At 36.3% G+C, this 17,190-nt stretch overlaps 1 long non-coding RNA gene across 1 annotated transcript in view; it reads left to right on the top strand.

Annotated features, from left to right (window-relative positions):
* Positions 1 to 291: 291 nt before the first annotated feature.
* LOC118766902 overlaps positions 292 to 17,190 on the top strand; it is a 24,613-nt gene continuing 7,714 nt past the window's right edge. Inside the window, exons 1-2 of the long non-coding RNA XR_005002812.1 lie at positions 292 to 407; positions 6,074 to 6,076. This is a non-coding gene — a long non-coding RNA (uncharacterized LOC118766902). The remainder of the gene's footprint in view (positions 408 to 6,073; positions 6,077 to 17,190) is intronic.

The following is a 17,190-nucleotide window of genomic DNA, read 5'->3' as shown; positions in this document are numbered from 1 at the left end:
TTTTCCTCGAGTGATCATCTTTCTTTTCCCACAGGACTGTCCTAAGGACTGGACGTATTCTATCCCTCTCTTCTGTCTTTTCTCTTTTCAAAGAAAATATTTCTCCAGCTTTCGCTATTTTACCCTCGTCCTGATCTAAAGACCCTCCATATTTGTTTTCGTTCGGCTTCCTTGTATGTCTCCACTGTCCTGTTTTTGTTCCTAACTTTGACCCTACATAAATTTTATTTTAGTATTTATGGGAGCAACTGTCTTTGAAGATTCATATCGTCGTTCACTGCTCGAAATGAGAAGTAGATAGACAGCCGACAACTGATGACGGGTCGTTCGCTGTGTTGCTTGTCCTGTTTCCCATTTATTTTTCTCGTTGTTTGCGTATTGAACTCATTGTTTTCGTAGTTCATGTTGTTTACTGTTGGTAACGTCCTGTATCCATAGATATGCACACACACACACACACACACACACACACACACACACACCACACTCACACACACATACACACACACACATATATATATATATATGCATATATATTATTTATAATATTATTGTTGACAAATTAGAAAATTGTATATTTCGGTTAATTGCTGTGTAAATCATGTCAATTTTCATTAATTGCTGAATATTTATTCACGATTTTTGTAAAAGATTGGCAAAATGTAACGAACTTGAAGTTTTGATTTGATTTGATCTGAATAAAAGGATTGTGGAAGTTTCTATTATTCCATGGTGAGTTAAAATGTCAGTAATTGATGTTTACAATCAACCGATGTCGAAAGAATAGAATGAATTCAAGTTATTCTTACTATTTCAATAAATTAAAAGACTATCAATGTTCGGAATCTGTGTATTGTTTACCTTAGTTTCTAATTGTATATAAATCTTCAACAAATATCTTTATTGTAGATGAAATGTATAAAATGATACTTTTGAATTTTATGTTGAATGGATGTATTTTGTGATCATAATTGAATTTGTTACCCCGTCATTGACTCAATAAAAGTTTTGAGGCTGCACAGACCCTTGGTTTTGGTCGTCGAGTAATTCAAAGCGTGTTGAAAGCCATTGGCTTGGAATCTGATTAAACTTGGCTTATTGTAGAATGCAAAAAAAAAAGGACCTCATAGAGACATCAAACGATTGTCAAGCTGATACATTTCGTTAACAGAAGTAATGGAACATAAGTAAATATGTCTACACAAAACGTATATGCATGAGTAAACATTTTCGCCTTGTTTTGTGGTAAAATACATACAAGTGTATTATATCCACAACACTTTATTGAATATGTATTACGTGTTATCAAGTGACAATTAGCAACTAGATCTAAATTCATATTCATTGTTTTAAAATATAAGGAAAACCTTAAATAACGTATCCTTGGATGCAGTGACGATAGTTATAGAAATGCATAGATACGGTGACGTGAATTCTAATATTGGTATGAACACTGGTAACGCAAGATATACAAAAGTTGATTTTCTCTCTCATGAGTGAAACGGTGTAGAGGCCTATTGGTTAGTTTGCGTTTTAGTGAGGCCTACAAAGTTGACGTAATTAACACCTACCTTGATAGTCTCGACCATTCTATTCAGGATTTGTAGATATCACAGGAGAATTAGATGCAGTTTAAGGGTGGAATAGTGGGGTGGGTGATGGGTTCAGATGTACTTGGCGGTGAAAGAGGGCTGAATTGCGGATATAATAGAAGATAAAACTCTAAAAATAGTTGACATCCATAAAAAGAAGTTCGGAGGGTCCATGAGTGGAATAATGGAAAGGAATTGATGAGGTGGAGAGTATATGTTTAACCTCGTTGATGGGGGACAGTGGGGGACTGCAACCAAAGGTGACATAAGTACGTACGGATAATTAAGCATGAATTTGGTAGACCGAAGTCGATAGGACCGCCAGTATTTTCTCGAGTTAGTGAAGATATTGTGGAAGTTTGTCAGTGGGGGTTCGGAATGTTTCAATGGTGAGGTTTATGATTGGGGGTAGAAGGTAGAGAGAAAGAGATATGATTGAATATAATGGTGGAGATAATTAATAGATTATTATGAAAGAAACCAAAATGCTTATAAGATATATGTGCACGTTGCTTGTTTGTATGTGTATCTCCCATTATATCTATCTAAAAACTCCTCCATCCATCCAATCTATCCACTTATCTAGCGAAACTTATCTATATACTGAATACATCTTCAAGTAATCGACAGAAAAAGGTAATCGTTTGATTCATAGTGATCTTGGAGTAATATTAAAGTCACTTGTATACATTTTATACGTAGCTTTTAAGCATGTTCCAACCGGTAATTCGTTGCCAAATGTGTCTCCTGCTTCTAAGGCATGAATGTTTTCGCTACAACTGCTACATCGAATTCAGCGTCCATTGTTCTTTGAACATGCTGGACAGAGTTTTCCTCTCACATATGATTTCCCTCTACCAATATCAAATTACTGCATCTCTCCCAGATGATTTTTCCATTTATTACTTTTGCAACTACTAGGAGTTTGAATAGTGATTTCTTTTGTTTTAAGAGAGATAGTGCTCACTCAGTAGCTTATTTAGCTTAACTGCATCGTTGTTGTGCTGCTTATTTAGATTCCAGGTTTCCTGCACATCTGAATAAATCTAGATCATCTCGAGAGGAGCATTTACACTAAATTATATGGCCTTTCATGCAGCAATATGCAGTTTCTTGGTTTAATGCAAATTTTATTCAGTTTATACTCCTTTGTTCTTGTAGTTTTCTGCAATAATGGTGCTTTTTGACTTAGCGCCCTAGGTTTTAGTTTTAACGAAATCAATTTGTCTGTTGATGCCTCTCGTCGGTTGTGGCTGTACAGTTTGTATCGGCTGTCATAAAGCAATTAACTGGTTCTTTGTGAATTTATTCTGTATCTAATGAAAGTATCGAATAGTCCGATATGTTCCATGTCTATCAATGTTTTTCTACCTTTTTGGTTGTATCATTCCGATGGGCTTCTGTTATTCCATTCTGTTAACAACTAAATGCAGCACAAATACCGCAAGACAGTCAATGTTTCAAAACATAGCTTTAATTTGTAATTATTATTCAGCAACGTTATAGTGAACCTTAACATGAAATGTGAAGAGTTTTATTCTTCTCAGCGAGTGTGTTTTTAGCAGCTTGTATTTTCCACCAGTTTCTAATTCTTTGTAATCGGTTACGGCGTGTCCATATAGTGGCAGCAGTCATATTTGTAAGTTATTATCAATTTTGCTCACTCCATGATTTTTGTAATATTTTTTCCTCGGAATAATCTGCTCAGCTATTGACACTGTCATTTTCTGTGCATTTATTTGATAGTTGATTTTCTTAGAGCAGCAATTTTTTGGTAAAAAACGTAGACTGCTAGCACTGTTGTGTTGCGCTATAGCTTACCTGGATCTTCATTCTCTTCATGTAACCGGTCAGGTGATATTCTCTGAACATTTTGCAGAATTGCTATAGGTCTTGAGTCAGTTCTATAGTCCAATGAAAATTTTGCCGTTAATTGCGACCTACGAAATCGATTCCGTCTCTCTGTCTTGCCATGGGTTTATGTTGTAGTAACCAAAGCATTTTACAAGTTTTGCCTGCTTATTTCTACTAACATCTCTAAACAGGTGTATCTTTGCAGTTTGTACATTCGTTTGACAACAATGAGGGAATCTCACATGAATTAATGTCCAATATGATTCAGTGTTTCAATTGAAAAACATATACGAATGTTTTAGACAGTTTTGTTTAGGATACGGTATCCAATATTTGGTGTGGTTGAAAACACAAAGCAAATACCACCTTCATTTGAGTCACCACTCACTCCTCTCTGATATATATATATATATATATATATATATATATCGAGTTGTAGCTATAATTCAAAGGGGCCAGCCTTGTATTTTGTGTGAGGCTGAATCACCATGAGAATTTACATAAATGTTATGCATGTCTGTTGAGTATTAAGCCATTTGCGAGTTAATTTTATCCTCGTGTGGTAATGAAAAGTGAAATTGACATCCAATATTTGCTGTGTATGTATCAATACATGAACATTTCTTTGGATTTATGTATCTACTGTCTCTCTCAGTTTCTCTCTTTCTCTTTCACTTCCTTTGTGTCTCGCTTTTGAAGTAGCTACATCTCTTGCGATGAACACCGTCACCAACCACTATCTCTTTCACTCTCTCTCTTTCTCTCTCACTCTATCACTTTCCCTCTCTCTCTATCACTCTCTCTCTTTCTTAATTCCTCTCTGTCCTCCTCTCTCGCTTTGCCATTTCTTTGCAGGAAGTGTGACTGACGCAACAGGTAAGTACAAAAACAAAAAGTTAGCGTATTAATATTATTGATATATAATAATATACATACATACATGCATACATACATACATACATACATACATACATACATACATACATACATACATACATACATACATACATGCATGCATGCATACATACATATATACATGTATATATATATATATATATATATATATATATATACATCGGCAACTATGTGGGCAGGATGTCACGAACTGTGCAAACAGTATGAAATACATAAACAACGAGAGAATATAAATGGCAAGCTGGACATGTAAACACACACACGTACACACACAGACACACACACACACACACGCATACACACACACACACATATATACATATACATATATAGTATTTATTATCATTATTTAATTGAACGCGACGCATCCATTGCCAAGTGAGTTTATGTTTATCTTTTTTATGCGCTTCTACACTATACTGTTTTCTTCCTCTATTCTTCTCTAATTACTTTTTCCCCCTCTCTCTTTCACCGTTTTCTATCTGTCTCTCTCTCTGTCCTCGTCTTTCTGTCTCTCTTGTTGCTCACATGTGACCATCATCCAACTTTCTTTTCCTCACGTGACCATCTGACTTTTCCTGATACGGACGTTCAAAAGTATGCACGTTTTTTCTCTCAATTCCATTTTTTCTCTTTTCAAAGAAAACATTTTTCCAACATTCAATATTTTCCTCTCGTTCTGGTTTAACGATCCTCCATGTTTGTTTTCGTTCGGTTTCCTTTTATGTCTCCACTGTCCTGTTTTTGTTCCCAATTTTGGTCCTACATAAATCCTAAATTTTATTTTAGAATTTATGGGAGCAACTGTCATTGAAGACTGATATTGTCGTTGAATGCTCGAAATGAATAGATAGGCAACCGATGAAGGGTACATTCTCTGTGTTTACTAGCCCTGTTTTCCATTTTCTTTCTCTCGTTGTTTACGTATTTCATGTTGTTTGCACAACGCATTTATATATACATATATATTCATACATACATACATACATACATACATACATAATACATACATACATACATATATATATATAATATAATATATATATATATATATATACGTATCTACATAGGTAGTATAAATCTGTGATGCGAAAATATACACACACACGGAAAGCATTACTCTGCTATAGATTAAGTCTTTTTTTTATAATTAAAGATTTCCCATATTTCCATATTAGACCTATATGTTAGTTTGGAGAAATGCTGTATCTAAATCCATTAAACTATTTTTGCTTCAAACCTCTCCGACCTCATCAGCTGAATGAACTGATGAGTTAATAAGATATGCTGTTGTTACAATAGATCTGGGAATACTGTTACAACTGATAGTGACAACGCCAGCTTTAAATTTTTTGTAATGGTTAGATCTTGGTAGGTTTCATAATTTATCTTAAATGTGACATATGCGTGAGTGAAGGCCCGTGGCTTAGTGGTTAGGGCATTCGACTCACGATGGTAAGGTCGTGAGTTCGAATCCCGGAGACGCGTTGTGCCCTTGAGGAAAACACTTTATTTCACGTTGCGTTGCTCCAGTCCACTCAGCTAGCAAAAATGAGTAGTACTTTTAATTCAAAGGGCCAGCCTTGTTACAGTCTATGTCACGCTGAATCTCCCTGAGATCTACGTTAAGTACCCTTGTGGGTGTGGAGTGCTCAGCCACTTGCACGTTAATTTCACGAGCAAGCTGTTCGACCCTCGTCGTCGTAACCGAGGGAGTGCTCCTTTAATATGTGTGAGCTAATTTTTTAATTGTATTTTGCTACTTACTAAAATTTCCATATATATTTTTCGTTCATTTTTCTGTGAAAATTTCATGTCCTAATGAATGAAATTTTAATGTACTACACGAAAGGAAATATGAAGAACTCGAAACTCGTTCCTATAATATAATACAAACACACAACAGACCTAAACACATACTTGGTTGCATTATGTACCTACTTACCAACAAGCATACACCCATACATATATGGATGTATGTGTGTGCCTATGTATGCATGTAAACATATGTATATATATATATATATATATACCATATAAGTTCAGTAAAATTTAGATTCAGGTGAATATGGTACTTAAGTTAGATGCACCAGAACTTTGTATGGTGTTATCCATATAAATCCATGGGGTGGTTATAATCAAATGGATTTGTTGCTTATTTTGATTATATATATATATATATATATATATTATATATATATATATATAATATATATATATATAGTGAACTGTCCGCATATGTTGCCAGCTTTCTTTTTCTCTGTTTCTACTTCTTTTTCTATGTATACATACATACAGACACACACATATGCACACACACACACACACACACACACACACACACACGCACACACACACACATATCTAGCTACCTATCTGTCTGTCTGTGTGGCTGTCTTCTAAACTTTATATGTTTTTAATTTTCTCAGCTTCTTCCATTTTTTTCTATCCTGGCTATTTTCCTTTTCTTCTTTTGCTCTCTTTACCCACACCCACATACCCTTTCTTTCTATATGTACCCAAAGCATTTCTGCCTATTCTTATATAATTTTCAGTGTGTTTCTTCTGCTGACTGCCATTTCCCCTCCGCACACATCTGCTTGCCTTCTCGCTAGCCTTTTAGCTAGCCGCCTAGCTAGCCGTTTATGTTAGTTATTAGTCCAGCAGACGAAAGAAGAGACGGGACACTTCCACCGATTATGTTGACTTGCATTATTACAATGATCGTAGAACTGGAAGCGTCAATGGATTTGATGGAGATGTTGTGGAGGGATACGTCATGGCGATGATTATGACTTATATTTTCTTTTCAAGGTCAGCCTTGACCAAACAAACTGATAACAAAAAGTGCATTCCAGCCGTGATCATCGCGTTTTTGGCATATCAAGGATTAGATTGTACAATATGTCCTCTAATTTTTAAGGCGATAAGATGTGATTTGAAGGAGATCTGGTTGCTATTTCTCGCAAGTCAACTGACCGCATAGGAGGCTACTGCATTGGTTCAAATACTGTGTGCATTAGTGACGGTTTTGATGGTAGTAGATATATTGATGGTGATGTTTATAAGAATTTGCTGAAGAATTGTTAGTGATGGTGTTGATGTTGGTAAAGCCAGCGAAGAATAGCAATGGACAGTCGTAGAGGTAGTTTTGATGTTAGCGGAGATGGTGCTGACGTCGGTGACAGTGGTAGTATGGTGGATGATTGCGATCGTAGCGGTGTTGAAAATAATGGCATTAAGGATGCTGAAGTCAGTGTTAGTGGAAGATTTGTGGTAGTATTGGTGCTTCTAGTGATAGGAATGATGTTGTTAATGTTTATGATGGCAGTATTAATGACGGTGTTGTAGAGTGTGATGATGGTAAAGATAGTGTTGAGTGAAACCTGACGTATTTTATCGAATCTCCGTAAGCCAATCAATAAAACCGAGTTACAACACGTTCATCTTTTCTACTGTCGTGTTCCTGCATACATTGCACATATTAAAATCAAAGCATAATGCATACAAGTTTCTTCCCTCTGCATACAACTTACAGTTTGCATAGGGTACACGGCATACCTCACAATGAATACATTCTAATCATGTACGGCACACTATACACTGCGTTGAATATATCCCGCGTACTACACATTCTTTGTTGCACAATAATACTGCACATTATATAAAATGTTGGCGGCATGCTGCACATTCTATGTTGCATACTTCACAATGCAGGTTGCATAATATTATTGAAGAATAATAAATGTCTCTTCCTGATCCACAGGGATGCCGTCACATACGGCCGTAAACTGCTTAATATTAGAAAAACACGCACGCACACAAACACACACGGATGCGTGCGCGCGCACACTCACAGACACTCACACACACACGCACTCACATACTCATATATACATAGTTATGCATACATATAGCTACATGCATGCATAGTCTCACGCAAACATCAATATGCACACACTTATTGACAAATCTAACTTTCTTTCTCTCTTGCTCCCTATAAAGCTGTGCATATACCTGTATAACTACCGACTTTCATGCTCAATTCTTCCTTTCTTTCTTTCCTTTTTTTCTTTCTGTCTTTCTTTTTCATTCTAATTCCCTATTCTTACTCTCTTCTGTCTGTCTGTCTGTCTATATATGCAAGTATAAATGTATGTATGAGTATAAACGCATATACAAACGTACGTATGCACATACACAACTACATACATACATACACACGTACATACAGAACTACATACATACACACGTACATACAGACATATATACATACATATATACATATATTTGTGTGTGTGTGCTTGTGTATGTGTGCGTGTGTGTATAAATATATGAAGAGAGATGGAGAGAAGGAAACAAAGAGAGAGAGAGAGAGCGAGAGTGAAAGAGAGGGGTGGGGAGAGAAACAGAAACTAACATATATACGGATATGAAGAAACCAAATAGAAGAATGCATGCAATATTGAAGTATGAGCTCTAAGGCTTTGCGTTCAAACCTATCTTCAAATAATGTGTTACGTATACTTGGAACAGAAAAATATATTGGTTTTATTTATATGTAGTTGTCATAAATAGGTACGAGACTACGTGGAATTGCAGTACAGGATAAAACTGCCGTGCATTTGGCTCCAATCTATGAGAAGCTTTATCTCACATCCGATTAACATTATTGAGCAGGATCATTGAGCGGTTTCAAAAGACAAGAGCTTAAGAAACTCACATTATTATACATACGCACAGAGAAATAGAGAGAGTGGGGAATGATAGAGAGAGAGAGAGAGAGAGAGAGAGCTTTAAAGAAATTCACGAACACATACGCAACGCAAACATTATACGCGTGTATGATGTCTGTGAGTGTGTACATCTATATATGTATGTATATATGCATGTATGTATGTATATATATATATATATATATATATATATATATATATATATATATATATATATATATATATATATATATATACACACATATATATACATATATATATATATATATATGTTTATACGTGTATATACATTTGCATATAAATACATATTCATATATATATCAATACAGAGCAAATAATTCACGAAAAGATAATTTGCAAAGATACCATTGACTCTGTTATCTAGTGTAACAATTTAAAAATGATAATAACAGAATCCATAATATAGGCGATTGCAATCACCCCTCAAAAGCATTAAGTAGCTGAAGGATTAAAATTAATCAAAGGACATACTAAGCATGACTACCTGCTAGAAATAACTGTAGGCATATTTAGTATGTCCTTTGATTAATTTTAAATACACACACACACACACACAGATATGTATATATATATATATATATATAAATAAAGAAAAGATATATAAACTAGAAAAGCACTCGGAGAGTGCAGACCTCCGCCAAGCTGCTCATTTCCACCCATATACACGCATGCTGAAAATCGCCCAATTTCCCAAACCAACGCCGGCAAAAACAAAACCTTCTTGGCGGTATTTAAAAAAAAAATAACACAGCCATATGATTAAAAAAAAACTCTTTAAAAACAGGAATCATCTGAAGCAGTTATAATACATCAATGACAACGACAAGCTAGTTTCACAGCGGCGGTGGAGGGAGCAAAGCCTGAGGTTTTTGTGTCGATCCCAATAGTCAAGGCTTGTCATGTCATCCTCCACAGACCTCCGCCAAGCAGCTCATTTTAAGATAGATACGCGAGTAAAATTAATACAGAAACGAAAATAAAGTTTGGAAACAGCAATGCCACCATAGTTTAAGTGGAAAATATGAGCATGTTTTCAAGGGAGATAATCAAAGAACGTAGCCGAGGCTTTTTCAACTATTTTCAAACAAGATGATGGTCGTGAACCCCCTCCATTTGATAGATCGGTACCTCGAATGCTTCGATTGATCATCACGCGGGACGAAGTCAAACGTGTTATTCAAGGCCTCGATGTCAACAAGGGTCACGGCCCTGACGGCATACACCCACGGGTTATCAAAGCGTTGGCCCCGGTCATCTGCGAGCCCTTAACACGACTATTCAATATGTCATTGGCGACGGGTGTTATACCTGCAGACTGGAGAACAGCGATAATCTGCCCACTTTTCAAGAAAGGGAGCCGCGAAGACCCGCTTAACTACCGACCGGTTCCCTTACAATCAATAATCAGCAAGATGTTCGAAACCATCCTTAAGAAAAGTATGATGCTCCACCTCCTAAACACAGCCTCGATCACTGATTCCCAACACGGCTTCGTGCCGAAGAGATCAGGCTTGACCAACTTACTAGTAATGGAAGAATTGGTGACGCGCATCCTCGATGATAGTGATGCTGTTGACATCGTTTTATTGGACTTTGCCAAGCTTTTGACTCGGTAAACCACCGCCTACTACTTGTCAAGCTTCAAGCATATAGTTTTCCATCCGGATATTGTACGATGGGTTGGTGCCTTCCTCTCAGATCGCTCCTTCCAAGTTCAAGTTAATGGTTCGCGGTCCGACGTCTCCAGTGCGAGCAGTGGCGTGCCTCAAGGTTCAGTGCTTGGGCCCTTGTTGTTCTTAGTCTTCATAAATGACTTGCCCGACGACCTCACGCAACACACCCTTCTATTTGCCGACGATATCAAACTGGTCGCTTCCTCGCGGTAGTATAGAGGATCTTCGTCGATGCCTCCACCAAATTTGGAAGTGGTCTAACGATTGGGACCTGTGTCTGAACGTGTCAAAGTGCTGTCATCTGCCTGTCGGCTCTACTCCTGCAACTCAACTTGTTTCGAGCCGGGTCGTCCTGCTGCTGGAGAGGACCGATCAGGTAAAGGACCTGGGTATCTTGGTGGATTCCTCCTTTTCGCCTTCGGCCCAGTGCGTCCATGCTGCCAACAAAGCGCGCGGAATTCTGTTTTTGATTCGACGGTCATTCGGAATGCTCACAGCAGCCATATTCCTGCCACTCTATGTCACGCTGGTGAGACCATATTGGAGTATGGGATTCAAGCCTCTTCTCCTTATCTCCTCAAAGACATACAGCACCTCGAAAGAGTCCAGAGGCTGGCTAACCCGCAGTGCGATTCATGGTCTCAAAATTTGTCCTACGAAGAAGGCTGAGGACGCTCGACCTTTATTCTCTGAAAAACGCGCCGTGTGATCTCATTCTCGCCCACAACATCATAAGCGGGAAGTGTAACCTCTCGAAAGAGCTGTTCTTCACTCCTGCTCCCGGAGCGTCGGCTGCGGGTCATTCCGAAAAGCTCTACCTGCGACGATTTCATCTCAATCGAAGAGAGGAGCTTTCTCCGTCCGGGTTGCGGATCCGTGGAACAAGCTGCCAGACGAGATGGTGAAGATGCCGACGACCGCTTTGTTCAAAGCCTCCCTAGACCTCAAGTGGCCTGAACTCTTTACATGAACACCACCCTGTACTTAACTCCATGTCCCCCTACATGGCCTTGCTATTTGCTTTTGAGCCAAATTAACTAACTAACTAACTAATATTTCATGTAAAGTAAATATAACAAATGAAAAATCCTTCAAGAATCCATAAAAATTCCCGGATCACTACCAAAATTTAATCATCTGTTCCTTGTGTCATTGCCAACTTCTGCAAGTTTCACCAAATACCGTTCACAACTTTTTGAGTTATTTTGCATACAGACGATGAAAATACAACCTCCCTCCTTGTCGGAGGTAACAAACGACATAACGTATACTGAATGTAAAAATAAACGTGAGACAAACAGAAAGTTCATAATTCTTCATCACTTATCGACGAATGGTACTTTTCAGTTTCGCACCTTTAAAGATAAGACTGGATGCTTCCCAATTGGCGGTGCTCGCAGAAACAAAAAAAAAAGGAGAAAAAGGGTTTTCTTGCGTGGAATTAAGGACAAGAGCAAACAAGACGAAACACCCACACACATACACACACATACACATACACACACACGCACACGCACACATATATTTAACAGAAATGTTATTACTTCTACATCTCTCAAAGAGAGATGTTCAGTAACAGTTCTTTGAAGTTGGGAAATAGCTATTAATATATATATATATATATAAAATAACTTTTACTCTCTTTTTGTCAGTCTGTCTCACTTTTTACTCTTTACACAAGAGTAAAAAAGAGAGACGGAGACGGGCTGAAAAAAGGAAAATGTCACTTTCATTTGAAAACTATGGAAATATTTTTTAAAAACATTTCATTTAATTTTTCCACAATTTAATTGTTTTTCATGCTTTATTCTAAGTTGAAAAAGTTGCAAAAACTGGAACCAGTACTAAAATGTTCTTCATGATAAAATGATTTTAGCATTTTCTACCTTGTCTTATTTTCCTTATATATATATATAAAGGTTTAAGCAACTTGTTGCAAAAAACCATTATGATTATAATTATATAATAGGTGAAATTTGTTGATTTTATTAAATTAATTATATTTCACCCTATATCTGTAATGACTATTTTACTCCCCTACGACAAAACAACGAATCTTTTTTTCGGCAGTACTATTTTGTGACTCACGTGGTAGCATTCTGGAAGGAAATACGAATTCACTTGTTTACATAAATGTGGATATGCTGGTTGGCCTTTATATCTTTCGATGTCGCTTGATCGAAAATATAAAAGGTAAGTTTTCCTAGCATTTCTAGATTTATGGGAAATATTATGTTGATAAGGAAATGAACCTTACGATTCTAATCCAGAAGCGTACGTCCATAATTAATCCGAAGACTGTGTGATTTCATTGTTTTTCTTCTTTTTTGCCATATGTGAGTTACTAATATTGTTGTCTGTGGAGACTTATTTTTGTAGTAAAAGGAAATAGTAGTCTTTTGCTGCTATTTCTAATATTTTCGGTATGTGGTTAAGCAACTTGTTGCAAAAAACCTTTATATTATAATATATATATATATATAAGATATATATATATAGATAGATAGTAAAGACTATTATATACACACATATATATATATATATATATATATAAATAATAACCTTTACTACATATATAATATATATATATGAATAATAACTTTTACTATATATATATATATATATATATATATATATATATATATATATATATATATATATATTAATATATATAATTAGCCTGCTCGCTTAGCCAGCGGGGTGGCGTCATTTGAAGGCTAAAACAATGCGAAGCGCATTGTGACCAGCGATGTGTAGCAACATTTGATAGCCTGGTCGGTCACGGTGATGCTATCACGGTGATATATATATATATATAGTATTCAGTTTGCAAAACTCTTTGAGTGAACTCATGTGTTGAAACAAATTTTGTTATATATAAACATGCACATACTACTTCATATTTCACTTCTTTATTATTAGTGAATCGGTTAGTTATTTAAGAAACCAACTAATCGAACGCATACTTAAAAAGAAAATTAAGCAATCAGTTGTTTGTCAAAGCCCTTTATCGCCATTCGTGACCTCATTAGTGACATATCCACTCTACACCAGGCCTACTTCAAATCTAGACGAGAGGGCATGTCATTGATGATGTTGTTAATACACATATATAATAAAAGAGAAAGAGATAGAGAGTGTGTGTGTGAGAGAGAAAGCGTGTTTGTGAGAGAGAGAAACAGAGTGTGTTAGTGTGAGAGGAAAAGATTAATAGAGAGTGGTATCGAGAAATTCAGAAACACACACACACAGCCTTTACACATGACACAAACTTCTCATGCTTACTGTACTGCCTCTGTCTCTCTGTCTGTCTGCCTGTCTCTCTCTCACACATACACATACACACACATAAGTACATATATATACATGATATTATGCACAAATACAACACAACATACATACAAAAACAGATATAACAAAAATGTAGCCATCTAGGTTACATCAACCAAGGTTTTACTGGTCAATGACTGAAAAAAGAGCTTGGGTGTATTTCCATTCTTTGAACGACTAATTTCAAGTTAGTAAAAACTATGATTACCCCACAACTTTACATTCATATCAATGATAACTACATCGACAGGGCAACTAAAAACAGTCCTCATTTTCATTAGTCAGCTTCTGCATATGTAGGTGTATGTGCGTACAGACACATACATACATAGATACATACATAGATACATACATATATACATGCATAAATACATACATACAAACATGCATGCACACACACATACACACACATACTTACATTCATGCGTAAATACTCACAAACACAAACGTACAGGGTTTTCTTGCATGGCTCAATCGTGCTTATCGGTTATTTCAGATCCAACGGAGAGAATAGTTAATTAAATATATAAAAGACATCATGCTTACTGACATAAAATCACATTCGCGCGTGCGCAAACATGCACACACACACACACACACACATACACACACACACACACACACACACACACACACACACACTCATACGCACAAAACACAACACACAGAGACACTTACACCCCCACATACAACAGTGAACTCGTGTAATTCTAAAAAGGTAAAATTATTGCAAATTAAAAACACCGTTTTTGAACTGAAAGATTACGTTGTTGATTGAGGGATGTATATAAACAAAAGTTGCAGAAATAAAAAATAAAAGCTAAGATAAAAATAGTCATTAGGTCTGATGTCGTGATGGTCTGTAACAGTTTCAGTTTGATATGGATTCTATCTGTCAAAGCTCTCTTGAACCTGAAATGTTAGCTGTTCTTTCAACTTATAGCTTATTGACATACTTCTTTCAAAGATGTACTTTCGGAACTTTACACATAAAAAAATATAGCCAGATGCATCAATGTAATATTCATTGTCCAGTAGACACAGATTAAACACACTAAAATACACACATATGCATAATAAAATATGTTATATTGTTTTAAAGCCAAGTATTCATTGGGATATATAACACTTAATTTCAATTGAATCTCATTATGATGAATTTTATCAGTTATTATATCATCCCCCAAATCAATTGCCGCCTTGTACGAAGATGCAGTATATCATGTTTCATCATGATAATTAATGTACATAGAAAATTAAACTCGAACAGTTGTCTTCAATATATAACGTGCTAAAAAGAAAAGATATTACTTGAACATATGCATTTTGTGGCCGTATATATCACAACACATCTCTAAAATTATGCTTGTGCAATATAAGAGAAGAAAGGCACAAAATAACTAATGAACAGTAGCGAAACCCTTAAAATTTCAAAATGTATCCAAAAATGTCGATGATATCACTTTTGTAAGAAAAGCATTACAGCAGTCATCCAAAAATGTCGTCAAGATACTAGCTCTAGTTGATACATGATATGACTAAAACAATATACAATCCCGTGCGTAAGAAAGACTGCGCTTGGAAAATTCAGACAATGTCCCTGTATTTGAACACTTGCCCTCATATCAATACGAAGAATATTAGCGAAACATTCCAGTCAAAGTTTCTGCCAAGTGTAAATATAACATGCTTGAAAAAGTTGTTTGGGACAAGAAAGACAAATCATGTGTAGTCAAAGATGTGAAATATCATGTAGATGTGAACATTTCTTCTATAATTAGTTTGAAGAAGAATATTTATAGGCAACTGTCTTCAAACCTACTGCTTCTGTAACATAAACATAAATTCAGAATTATGCCAATAATTATTGGTGCATTTGGCAATGTTATTAAATCTCTAAGTAACAATCTAGAAAAACTAATATTTCCAGGCAAAGAAATGTCCAGCTAACAGACATTTTCAAAAACAATCTGGAGCAGCAAAAATATGCAAGACTTTCTTAAAGTTCAACAAAACTTACAGCTGTTGTAATTAAAATTTCATTAATACAGTTATACCTCTTTATCATTGTTTTCCTTATAGGAAGAATTGAAAGGAAAAATTAACTTACATAGGGTGCGTAAGATATTTGAGGACAGATTTATGTTTATAAAAGAACATATATAACATAACTTTATTTATAAAAAAATGCTATGAGGATAAAAATAAACCTTTTCCATAATGTTATTCAATAAAGTCACCTTCAGCTTCAACAGCTGCTTCTATATGAGATCTAAATCATTTGCACCTCTTGCCGTGAGGTAGGGTCATCTGGGACTCTCGACAGGAAGAGGTCCAGCTTTGATTTTAAAAAGTAGAATACATCTATTTTGTGCAGGTTCCTCAGGCTCTTTGGGAGAATATTAAAAAGCTATTGGCCCTTGAAACCCAGGCTGTTGCTGTAACAGGTCCTGAAGTGCGATGGCGTTGCTGGGATCTTTGGCACTATGCAGTGTCGTCCCGTTCTGGCTTTGGTGTAGCTTTCAATGCCAAATTTTGGCATTCCAGGATCTTCCAGACATATATTACTGCATACCTCTCCCGCTTCTCACCAGGGTGTAGAGTCTTAGCTGTTTCAGCCTTTCCTAGTAGCTGAGCAGTTGCAAATGGACGATCTTCTTTGTGAATCTTCTCTGGATTGCTTCAAGGTCCGCTGTTAATTTCACACTGTTGGGTGACCATAGCTGTGAGCAGTAATCCATGTGGCTGAAGAAGAATGTCTTCCAGGAGACTATCATGGATTCCTTATCTCTGGTTCTGAAAGTTCCCAGGATCCATCCAGCCAGTCATTTGCACTTTGTCGCAATCCTGGTAATGTGCACTTGAAAAGAAGTATCATCATTCATGTCGATACCCAGGTCCCTCATTGATTTAGGCTCTAGGGCTGAAATTCGCTGTGGACCTGTGGACCCTGTAAGTTTTATATTCAGTTTTGGACGCTGGTAGCGCAGGGCTTGTACGTTTTCAGCATTAAACTGCATATTATCATCCTCAGCCCATCTGAAAATTGAGCACAGTTCCTGCTGCAGA

The sequence above is a fragment of the Octopus sinensis genome, linkage group LG18, assembly GCF_006345805.1.
Source record: "Octopus sinensis linkage group LG18, ASM634580v1, whole genome shotgun sequence".
In the NCBI taxonomy this organism is placed as follows: domain Eukaryota; kingdom Metazoa; phylum Mollusca; class Cephalopoda; order Octopoda; family Octopodidae; genus Octopus; species Octopus sinensis.
This window is presented reverse-complemented; position numbering and strand designations above follow the sequence as displayed.